The sequence below is a fragment of the Tupaia chinensis genome, unplaced genomic scaffold, assembly GCF_000334495.1.
Source record: "Tupaia chinensis unplaced genomic scaffold, TupChi_1.0 Scaffold000458_2, whole genome shotgun sequence".
NCBI lineage: Eukaryota > Metazoa > Chordata > Mammalia > Scandentia > Tupaiidae > Tupaia > Tupaia belangeri.
Genome location: NW_006159967.1, coordinates 948,602 through 960,598, shown reverse-complemented (window position 1 = coordinate 960,598; position 11,997 = coordinate 948,602). Strand labels below are relative to the sequence as shown.

General features: G+C 39.0%; 1 non-coding gene and 1 pseudogene across 1 annotated transcript; both read left to right on the top strand.

The window, feature by feature from the left end:
* The first annotated feature begins 2,791 nt into the window (after positions 1 to 2,791).
* Positions 2,792 to 2,897, top strand: LOC114009092 (U6 spliceosomal RNA). The gene has a single exon (XR_003550567.1). It is a non-coding gene; the product is annotated as a U6 spliceosomal RNA (small nuclear RNA).
* Positions 2,898 to 2,906: 9 nt separating this feature from the next.
* LOC102470317 (high mobility group protein B1-like) overlaps positions 2,907 to 11,997 on the top strand; it is a 21,378-nt pseudogene continuing 12,287 nt past the window's right edge.

Genomic DNA, 11,997 nt, shown 5'->3' with positions numbered 1-11,997 from the left:
TCTGGTGTTTTCTTGCCATATGGCGGTGTCTTCCATCAAATCCGGTTTTTAACAGACACCAAAATTTTAGTAAATCATGAAAAATACTACTCTGTTTTCCTTGAAAGACTAATATGTCAGCTTTAACTCAGAACTGTTTGCAATCATGATCACTTCTTTTACCTTTATATTTTATTATATATTTAGTCATGTGTAGTATTGGTAGGAGATTATAAAAAAGTAATATATTTTTATTACAAAATCTGAGAACTGTACTAGGGGAAACAACGTACTAGATACTTATTTAAAAACTATAATAACGGGACCTGCAGGTGATGTGGTGGTTAAGGCACTGCACTCCCACATGGCCACCTGTGGCTGAAGTCCTGGATCTGGCAGCTTGAAAATCATACTGGGGCATGTGCTGCATGCATGCCCAAAATCCTGAGGAGAGTGAAGGAAAAGGGATTACAGAATGGCCCTCCCCACTGAGGAATGATTTTTTTCCCTTCCACTGTCTATTTGCAGCAAGCACATGTGCCCTATGGCAAACTCCTTGGAAAAAATAAAACTATAATAATTAAAATTATGTCATACTTGCTTACACACAAGCAGGCACATCATATATAACTAGAATTTGTTTCTGGGTGTCATATTGTGCTATTCCTCACTGAATTACCAATTGTGTTTTCATAGTATGTTTTAACTCCTGGTAGAGCAGATATTTTTATACTACCTTTCTTTTTCAAGGTATTCATACTTCATATCTGTTCCTTATTTCAGAAAACATTATGTCAAGTCATCTCACCTGTTCTCAAAAACAAAACCTTGTAATTCTGTATGATACCTATTGAGTTGGTAATAGTTGCCACCTCTCATATTTATTCTTCTAATCCACTAATGTGTATCTTCATATGACCAGTTCTTTTAAGTTTTTGTAAGGTTTTATAACTTTCTCCATATAGGTTCTAGGGCTTGCCCTGAGGGCAAGAGCTTTATTTTGTTCCAACATATAAAATATTGCCTGTCACATCATAAGCACTTAATGTTTGTTGTACATGTGTCAATTGTCATTTATCAGAATAGCAAAGGCCAGATAGTGTGATAATTTTGAAGGTGTGGGAAAATGGCTTATCTTTATACACTGAGTGACAGTATATGTGTTAACTGTGTTCTCTTATTTTCTGTATTTTATGTTTTTTTGTTTTTTGGGGTTTTTTTGAGAGGTTTTTGCTATAGGGGGCATGCGCTCACCAGAAAGAGCAGAGAGACAGAAAGCGAAAAGTCATCCCCTAGGGGGGGCATGGCCACACCGCAATCCCTTCTCCATTCCCCTCTCGGGATTTTGGGCATGCACGCACACGCACCTGGCGTGAGTTTTAAGCCACTGAGTCCAGGATGCAAACCACAGTCAACTACATGGGAGTCCAGCGACATAGCCATTACGCTAACTGCTGGTCCCTGTATTTTATGTTTTGATATCTTAAAAAGGTAGCTGGCTATGGAGAGACTGTCTTCCTGGGCTAACCCTTTCTTAGTAATAGCAAAGTGGTGATTGGAGCACTCTCATATATAAACCAACCAATCCCTAGCCAATATTTCCCTTCTAAATCATGCCAGGGCCAGGTACCAGGTGACTTCCTATACCTTAAAGCCTGACAGAGTTATTCAGCCAAGCCCTAAACCATTTGCCTTGCCCTGCCTTGACTTTCTCATGGAAACCCCACTGAAGGCTCTGGTCTTGACATTCCCCTCGATCCTGCCTTCCGCCACCTAACCAAACCCTGGCACTTCTCCTGTAGCCCCTCATGACGTGGTAACCCATCTCTAGGACCTGTGAATATCATATACTACTACTTACAGGCCTCATCCTTGCTTTCTCCTGTGGCTGCACTGACTTTACCGTCTCACACAATATTTACATTCTTAGAACAATATAGATAGAACCTCTATAGAGAGCAATTTTTCAATAGATGATTTTTTTTCTTGTTTTTGTTTTTGGGGGTTTTATTTTTAGAGAGATTTTTTGCTACAAGGAGTATTCACTTGCTGGAGAGACAGAAACAGAAAGTAAGAAATCATCCCCCCCGAGGAGAGATAGCCACACTGCAATCCCTTCTCCATTCTCCTCTCGGGATTTTGAGCACACAGGCACATGCGCCTGGCAAGGCTCTGGGTCGGGATCAAATCATGTTCAACCACATGAAAGTCCAGCGTCTTAACCACTACACTACCTGCTGGCCTCAACATACCGTAATTTAGCATATATCTGTTGGCCTTATGATTCCTCCTCTAGAAATGAATCCTATATATATGTGAGAGATTATACATAAGACTTAACAAATGTAGGGCCAGATGGTAATACAACGGTGAAACAACTGGACCCACATGGAGGTGTCCCAGGTTTGCATCCTGAGACCTCCTTGTACTCATTAGGGGCACATGTGCCTGTGCCTATGATCCAGGGGCTAGTAAGAGCTGGGGTGGGTTGCAGTATGAAGACCCCGTTGGGAGCATGTATGTCTCTTTAAATTTCTTTAAATTAAAAAAGAAAAGATTTTTTTAATGTAGCATTTCTAAATCAAACTGTAACTACTTTATCAATACATAACTGATGAATTATGCTACACCTAGTCAATGCAATACTGTACAGCTGTTGAAAGAAGCACTATAGGGAACAGTAGGTAGCATGGTGGTTAAGGCACTGGACTCCCACATAGCCGACCACAGTTCGAGTCTGGATCCTGCAAGCTGTGTTCTCACTTTCTCTGGTGAGCATATGTGACCTATAGCAAATTTAAAAATAATAATAGTGCTCGCTTCGGCAGCACATATACTAAAATTGGAACGATACAGAGAAGATTAGCATGGCCCTTGCTCAAGAATAACATGAAATTTGTTAAGTGTTCCATATTTTTAAGCCAAGAGGCAAAATGTCATCATATGCATTCTTTGTGCAAACTTGCCGGGAGGAGCACAAGAAGATGCACCCAGATGCTTCAGTCAACTTCTCAGAGTTTTCTAAGAAGTGCTCAGAGAGCTGGAAGACCATGTCTGCTAAAGAGAAAGGGAAGTTTGAAGATATGGCAAAGGTGGATAAGGCCCTTTATGAAAGAGAAATGAAAACCTATATCCCTCCTAAAGGGGAAACAAAAAAGTTCAAAGATCCCAATGCACCCAAGAGGCCTCCTTCGGCCTTTTTCTTGTTCTGTTCTGAATATCGCCCCAAAATCAGAGAACATCCTGGCCTATCCATTGGTGATGTTGCAAAGAAACTGGAAGAGATGTGGAATAACATTGCTGCAGATGGTAAACAGTCTTATGAAAAGAAAGCTGCTAAGCTGAAGGGAAAATACAGAAAGGATATTACTGCATTCCAAGGTAAAGGAACAGCTAATGCAGCAGAAAAGGGAGCTGTCAAGGCTGAAAAGAGCAAGAAAAAGGAGGAGGAAGACAAGATTAAGAAGATGAGGAAGATGAAGATGAAGAAGATGATGAATAAGTTGGTTCTCATGTATTTTTTTCCCTTGACTATAAAGCATTTAACCCCCCTGTACACAACTCACTCCTTTTAAAGAAAAAAATTGGAATGTAAGACTATGTAAGATTTATTTTTAAACTGTACAGTGTCTTTTTTTTTTTTTTTTTTTATAGTTGACACGCTACCAAATGTAGATAGCCCTGTCCTGGTGGAATTTTCACTAGCCACTAACCTTGCCTGGTACAGTATGGGGATTGTAAATTGGCATGGAAATTTAAAGCAGGTTCTTGTTGGTGCACAGCACAAATTAGTTATATATGGGGATGGTAGTTTTTTCACCTTCAGATGTCTCTGATACAGCTTATATGAATATTGTACCAGTTACAGGCAGAAATTCAATTACCAGTCATTTCTAGGCTATTTTGCTACCTAGTATAAACCTTGGAGAAGTTATTTAATCTCTCCTTCTCTCCATTTTCTTATCTGGAAAGCAGTGAGAGTACCTATCTCCCAGGCTTGTTTTGAGAAATGAGTTGTGTATATAAAGCACTTAGGACAGTGCTTGTCATATAATTAACAATTCAAAATCATTATTATGTATTTTTAAAATAGGTATATATGGACAAGATGAAAACATAAAACACTACACAGGATCCAATTCCTGCCTACTGGCACCATGGCTTATTCCTTTTTTCTCTTCCCAGTTTTCATCCTACACAGCTGAAGTCCACTTGCTTGCAATTCAGACACTCTCTGGAAAGGTATATATGGTCATGTGTTTCTCTTCAAAACAAGTAAAACTGTTGATATTTGGCCCTCAAGCTAAAAAAGTTTAAAAATAATTCACTGGAGGTCTAGCCAGTGGCAGAGTGGTTAAGGTAACTGGATCCCACATGGCCAGCTTCATGGTTTGAGTCCTGCACCCAGTCATTTGAAAAACACACCAGTCAGGACCAGCAGTTAGCATAATGGCTATGTCGCTGAACTCCCACGTAGTCAACCACAGTTCGCGTCCCGGACCCGGTGGCTTAAAACTCATGCCGAGTGCGTGTGCGTGCCCAAGATCCCAAGAGGAGAATGGAAGAGAAGGGATTGTGGAGTGTTTGCACCACACAGTTTTTATTTTTTATATGTAAAAAATACTTTTTTCCCTTCTTTTTTTGGTAGTATTTTTCTAGTTTTTTTCCTTTTTGCTTATTTTTTTAACCTAACTTTCCCACTCTAAGTTTCACTCTCCACACACTGAATGTCTAGATAGGCCTAGATGCATAGTAGCCAAGAATCTAAATACTTTTAGAGTCATTGAAATCTTCACCACTTTAATGAAGAAATTTCTTTTTTATTTATTTATTTTTTGAGATATTTTTGCTATAGGGCACATGCACTTGCCAGAAAGACAAAGAGAGACAGAGAGATAGAAAGTGAGAAGTCACCCCCCCAGGAGGATGGCCATGCTGCAATCCCTTCTCCTCTATTCTCCTCTCGAGATCTTGGACACACACACACATGTGCCTGGTGTGAGTTTAAGCCACCAGGTCCAGGACTCAAACCACAGGTGACTCAATGGGAGTACAGTGACATAGACATTACGCCAACTGTGAGTTCCAAGGAATTTCTTTTTAGAAATCTGAACTCCTAATCTTTCTGTGGATACTTGCAAAGCACAGTGGAGGACAGATTTTGTCACAGAATGACCAGAAACAACTGCAGAGGCACAAGAAATATGAGAAATCAAGAAAATATCTCCCTCCTAAGGGAAAAGAACAATCCCTCATCATCTACAGACAGTACAGTAGAACTCATGGAAATGTCTGATAGAGAATTCGGAATATTCATAATGACAAAACTAAATGAGATGCAAGAACTGAAAAGTAATGAACTCCAGAAGATGTAGGAAAAAAGAGACAACGAGTTCCAGGAGGTGTTGAAGTTCTTCTATGATCTGAAAGAGGAAATACACACCGTAAAAATGAATCAAATGGAGCTATTAGAGATGTAGGCTGCCATTAAGGACACCAAAACCTCCCTCGAAAGTATTGAAAGCAGATTAGTCCATGCAGAAAATCGAATCTCGGATATTGAAGGCAAAGCCTCTGATCGAGAAAAGAAACAACCAAAAAAATGTAAAAATAACCCCCCAAAATGAGAATACTACATGAGAAATACTAGACAGAATTAAATATCCAAACATCTGGATAGTTGGTATCCCAGAAGATGAGGAAACTAATAAGGGCATTGATAATCTATTCCATGAAATCTTGGGAAAAAACTTTCCAAACCTAGAAAGCCATTCAAATATCCAGACCCAAGAAATACAAAAGACCCCTAATAGAATCAACCCAAAAAGATCTTCTCCAAGGCACATCATACCAAGACTGACCAAATCTACAGACAAAGACAAGATACTAAAATTGGCAAGAGAGAAATGTCAGGTTACTTATAAAGGTTATCCAATCACGTTCACCTCAGACCTTTCATCAGAATCAATGCAAGCAAGGAAAGAATGAGAAAATATATTTGAAGTGTTCAGTGAAAAACAGTTTCAACCAAGAATACTATACCCAGCAAGATTATCTTTCATATGGAAAGAAAGTATAAAACCATTCTCAGATAAATAAGACCTGTAAGAATTTGCCAATAGCAGACTTACTCTTCGAGAAGTTCTGAAAGGAGTGCTCTACCAGGAAAACTGAAGACACATAAAGAAATAAGAGAAAAAAAGGCAACCAAAAAAAAAATTTAATGCTAAGGACAAGAAATATCAATAATAACCTTGAATGTTAACTTCTAGGATTTAAACGGAAAGATTGGACCACAGTAACACTGTGTATTCAACAGAAGAGAGTTTAAACATAAGACTGAACTGGCGAAATAGAATTTTGTGACTTTTGAGTAAAACATTACTGATTTCTTTTTTTTAACTATGCTTTGTTTTCCCAATTTAAACATTTTACTTTCTTTTGAGTTGTTGATAGGTTCAGCAATTTGTTAAAATATTTTGTTTGTTGCTTTAAATGGAAACATAAACTTTTCTTTCTTCCTGACCCCTACTGAATTGAAAATATTTGAGAGTATTCTTATTTTGTGGCAGAAGCATTATTTGCATAAGTTCAGTTATTTGCATTGAATCAGAAATTGGAAATATTCATTATTGGACAGGGCTTTGACTGGAATGTCATACCTGAAGATGAATCAGAAAACTTTGGAACTAAGGTGGACCTCAAGTAAGCCAAGAGAAGCTCTTAGAAAGATGGTCTGGCACCCTAAATAGTTCTGCCTGGCAGAGAGGATTAGAGAAGATATAGGAAAGAATTTATATGAAAGAATTCATAAAATAACCTGGACTCTTCCAGCTCAGCATTGTAATCAGTAGAGACTGCAAAAGAGCAAGCACACCAGAGGACTATCTTGAGAAAGACTTTGAAGGAAGAAAAAGAGACTGATCATTGCTAGCAGATGGTATATCACAGAACACTTGGTAGGCAGGGTTGAGTTGAGAAGGTTTTTGTGTGCTAGTGTGCTGGGCACTTGCTTTTCAACAATTTGAATAGTAGACATGTAAATATTTTCCCAAAAATACTTAAAATCATACTGTCTCTGTTATAGAATCACAAATAAAATTATATACAAAATTATAAGAAATATTTTGAACATTATCTTTAAAATTCAATATTCTGAAATTCTGAAAGATTTTTATTAACTGTCAACAACTATGGAGTAGTAGCAAAAAATTTTTTAATGTGTAAAGTAAATGTTTGTGAAAAAATGTAAAAATAAATTTAAACACATACACACACACACACACACACACTGGGCATGTGCGTACATGTCCAAAATCCCAAGAAGAGAATGGAGAAGGGATTGCAAAGTGGCCATCCCCTTGGGGGATGATTTCTCACTTTCCCTCTCTGTTTCTCTTTGGCAAGTGCACAAGCCACATAGCAAAAATCTAAAAAGAGAAAACATTCACTGGACACGGATGGTAGTGATGATTATGTGACAATGTGAATGTATTTAATGCCCTTCAGCCATGGACTGTCCCTTGCTAAAATAGCTCATTTTATGTCTATTTCATACATACAAGTCTTATATAACCCTATCATTAGGTCTCGGTCCTTCAGTGGGCCTGCGTCCCTGTGCCGCAATCTTTATGTTTCTCAGCTTCCTGTTAAGCCCTTGAGGTGATACAGGAACTAGAGGCTACTGGAGTTGTGTATTTCTCTTCCCCACATTGGATAAACCTATTAAAGCAGTTTCCTTTGGTAGTAGGGTTTTATTATGAAGATCAGAATGTTCTTGGAAATATTTGAAATTTGTTTATTTTACCCTCTTCCTGACTAAACAAAAAGGGACTTTTCTCAGGTCTTCACTGTGATAAACCGTTGGGGTTCCGCAAGGTAAAATCCAAAGAAATGTGGCTCCTCTCCCATCAGACTGGATACCCAGGATTTTTTTTAATTCCGCAACTAGTCTGCACTCTATCTCCAGCAATTTGCCAGTTACCATTTATGTGTTCCTACTAGTACTCGCCCCAACAGCTTCTACTTCAGGAAGGTTGATTGGTGTTCTCTGAATTTGCCTGTCTAATTTTGATGATGGTGGTTTGTCCTGTGATCTCAGATCTCTGATGGATCTCAGAAAACTCACTGTTTTTGATCCTGTTCAACTTTGTACCTTGTAAAGGGCTGGAGTGACTTCCAAGTGTGTTTAATCATTGTACATCTTAGTGGGGTTGCAGAATGGATTTTCTAAGCCTACCTACAGTGTGCATTAATTAAGACCAGGACATAGACATGCATGTCTTCAACACTGAACATTACATTATGTTGTACACACAAGCTCTTTGTATGTCAGAGTCTTGAGTCTGCCCATTTTCAATGGCACTTGTGATGGACTAAATTCCAAAGCTCATATGTTGATGCCCTAACACCCAGTGCCTCAGAATATGACTGCGACTGGAGACAGGGCCACTAAAGAGGTGATCACATTAAAATGAGGTAATTAGGGTGGGCCCCAATCCAATCTGACTGATGTCTGTGTAAGAAGATTAGGATTTACAGAAAGAGATACCAGGAATGCACTCACACTGAGAAAGGACCATGTGAGGACACAGCAAGAAAGTGGTCATCTGCAAGCCAACAAGAATAGCCTCAGGAGAAACCAATCCTGCTGACACCTTGATCTCTAACTTCCAGCCTTTAGGCTGGAAGTAAATACATTTCTGTTATTTAATCCAGCCAGTCTTCAGTGTTTTATTATGGCAGCCCTAGCAAACTATTGGATTGTTGGGAAAGTCATGACTCATTTTTACATAGAAAAGTATATGATGACTTTCTCAGTGACCTAAAAATACAGCACTGTAGGTGTGGGAAACGTAAGAAGAGTTTTTAAGTTCTAATTAAAAAAAAAAAAAACAACTTTAAAGAACATGTGTGTTGGGCCAGCCAGTGACATAGTGCTTAAGGTAGTTGGATTGCACTGAGCAGTTCAAGTCCCAAAGACAAGCAGCTTGAAATACACCCTGGACACATGTGTGTGTGTGCCCAAAATCGCAAAAGGAAGGAAAAACAAAGGAGAGGGACCAGCAGTTGGCGTAATGGCTATGTCGCTGGACTCCCATGTAGTCGACCACGGTTCAAGTCCCAGATCCGGTGGCTTAAACTCACACCGGGCACGTGTGCGTGCATGCCCAAGATCCTGAGAGGAGTAAGGAGGAGAAGGGATTGCGGTGTGGCCATCCCCCCTGGGGGATGATTTCTCACTTTCTGTCTCTCTGTCTCTCTCTGTCTTTCTGGAGAGCGCAAGAAATGGTAAATTATTTGTTGACAATAACATGTATGTTGATGTGCTTGATTGAGACAATATACAGTGTACTCTGGATGGTAAATCTCATTTTGTATGCTGTAATGATGTACAGTGAATGAATGTATACAAATAAACTTAAATTTAAAAAAAAAAAACCTCTCTCCCCCCAAAAAAGTTTTTCACTTTGACCTTTCTCTCTGTCTCACTCAAGCAAGTGCATGCACACTCTGGCAAAATTAAAAAAAAAAAAAAAAGTATGTATATTATATATGATTGCTATAAAAATTCTAACAATATTCAAGTGCATGGGGGGTGGAGTTAAGATACTCTCCTAACCTCCATTAATCCTCACCTCACCCCTGCCATTTATTTATTTATTTATTTATTTATTTATTTATTTATTTATTTATTTATTTTGCCATAGAGTGTGTGTGCTCTCCAGAGAGAGACAGTGAAAAGGAAAATGAGAAATCACACCCTACTTGGGATGGCCACGCCACAATGCCTTCTCCTCCATTCTCCTCTCTGGATTTCGGACACATGCATATATGCACCCAGCCTGATTTTCTAGCATCCAGGTCTGGGGTTCAGACTGTTGTCGACCATGTGGGAGTCCAGAACCTTAACCACCATGCCATCTGCTGGCCTATCAATCTCTCCTATCCAGACACAACCAAATACTGTTCATAGTCTACCTGTGTCCTTCTGGTCATGTCTCTAGACACCTACATGTATGTATACAAATGTGTATATAGACTTTGTTTTGTTTTTATGAAAATGACAATCACTGTATTTTTATTATTCTTCAACTAGTTGTTGCTCTCAACAGTGTAACATTTTACCAGTCAAGGTTCTTAGTTGCAAACAACAGATACAACCTCTGGCTAGTTAAACAGAAAAAGGAATCTGTTGGAAGAATATTACATGCAAAACTGACAGAAAGGAGCAAGAGTTAGCTCAGAAAAAAGTACAGAAATCAAGATTTCTTAGCCAGCCAGAACTAAAACTGAAATCAAGTCAGGGCAAAGATAATACATAGGATGTTTCTAAATTATTCTAATTTGTTTGGATGCAACATATTTGTTTCATTCAAAAGACAATATCCTTCTGTATTGGCTCTTGTATGTCCATGAGCCCAACCTCAGTGCTGAATTATCACAGTCCACAAGTATTATTGTTTCCTTACTTACCATTATGCTTTTTCTATTTTTCTATTGTTTAAAATGCAAAGAAAAATCTTCGAATTGAAAAACAGTATAAATGCAACTTTCACGAAATCTTTGTTGACCTGCTTTTTCCAGTATATGGTATGACTAATATCTATACATTTTCTAGTAGACAACATTGACGATTTCCCTCATGAAAAACAAAAAATAGAGAGGTAGGTATATTGGTGTATGTTTGAAATTCCACAAGCAACAAATGTAAAACAAAACCCTGATAGACATATGGTTCATATGTCTAGTGGTATCCTAAGTGCTAGACTCTACTCCTTTTCAGCTTAGAATGCTTGTTTTTGCTGGGCTAGTTCAATGGCCTGGTGTTTAAAGAAGCTGAATCCAACCCGGCCAATCACAGCTCAACTTCCAGTCCCAGCAGCTTGAGAAAAATACGTCAGGCACTTGTGCATGCATGCCCTAAACTCCAACAGGACAGAGAAATAAGAAAAATATTGCAGTATGACCACACCCCATTGGGGGGTGCTTTTCTCCCTGTCTCCCATTCTCTGTCTCTCTCTGGTGAGCACACACTCCCTCTGGCAATAAACAAACAAACATCCTCAGCAGAGAGCAACAAAAAGACAACCAAACAAAAAATGGGCAACTGATCTGAAAAAACATTTCTCCAGATAAGATACACAAATGGCCAAGAAGCACATGAAGAAAATGCTCAATGTCATCAGCATTTGATGCTAAGAAATGCAAATCAAAACCATAATAAAGTATCTTTTCGTAACCACTAGAATGGTTATAATAAAAATGATAAATGGGCTGGCCAGCCCCATAGTGTAGTGGTTAGGCATGATATAGAGGAAGCCAGATCCTACATGGCCAACCAGGGTTCAAGTCCCAGTACCAGCAGCTTAAAAAACACACTGAGTGCATGCATGTATGCATGCTCAGGATCTCAGCAGGATGGAGAACTGGACGAAAAAGGAGGAAAAAGAACTATGGGATGACTGGGCCCCACTAGGAAAAGCTTTCTTTTTCTCTTTCTCTGTCTTGCACATACAACACACTCAGTGACAAAGCAAAACAACTCATCCTCTGTGGAGGATGTGCATCTCTTTCTCATGTGCGCACTCATATTCTATTATGAATAAAAATTTTTTTCTAAAGAATTATTTTATTTATCATCATTTTTTAAAAATTCGCTACAGGGCACTGTACACTCACTAAAGAGAGAGAGAGAGAAAGAGAGAGAGGGAAAAAAAAAAGAGAGGGAAAGCAAGCATCCAGGTCTGGGACTCGAACTACGGTTGGTCATGTGGGAATCCAGTGCCTAAAGCACCACGCCACCCATTTCCCCCCCTCAAAAAAATTTTTTAAGATAGATAATAAGGTGCCAGTGAGTAGCATGGCTGGACTCCCACATGGCTAACCATGGTCCAAGTCCCAGGTCTGATGGCTTACTTTCTCACTTTCCTTCTGTCTCTCTCTGGCAAGTGCATGGTGCCCTGTAGCAAATTAACCAATAATGATGATGATGATGATGATGATGATGATGATGAT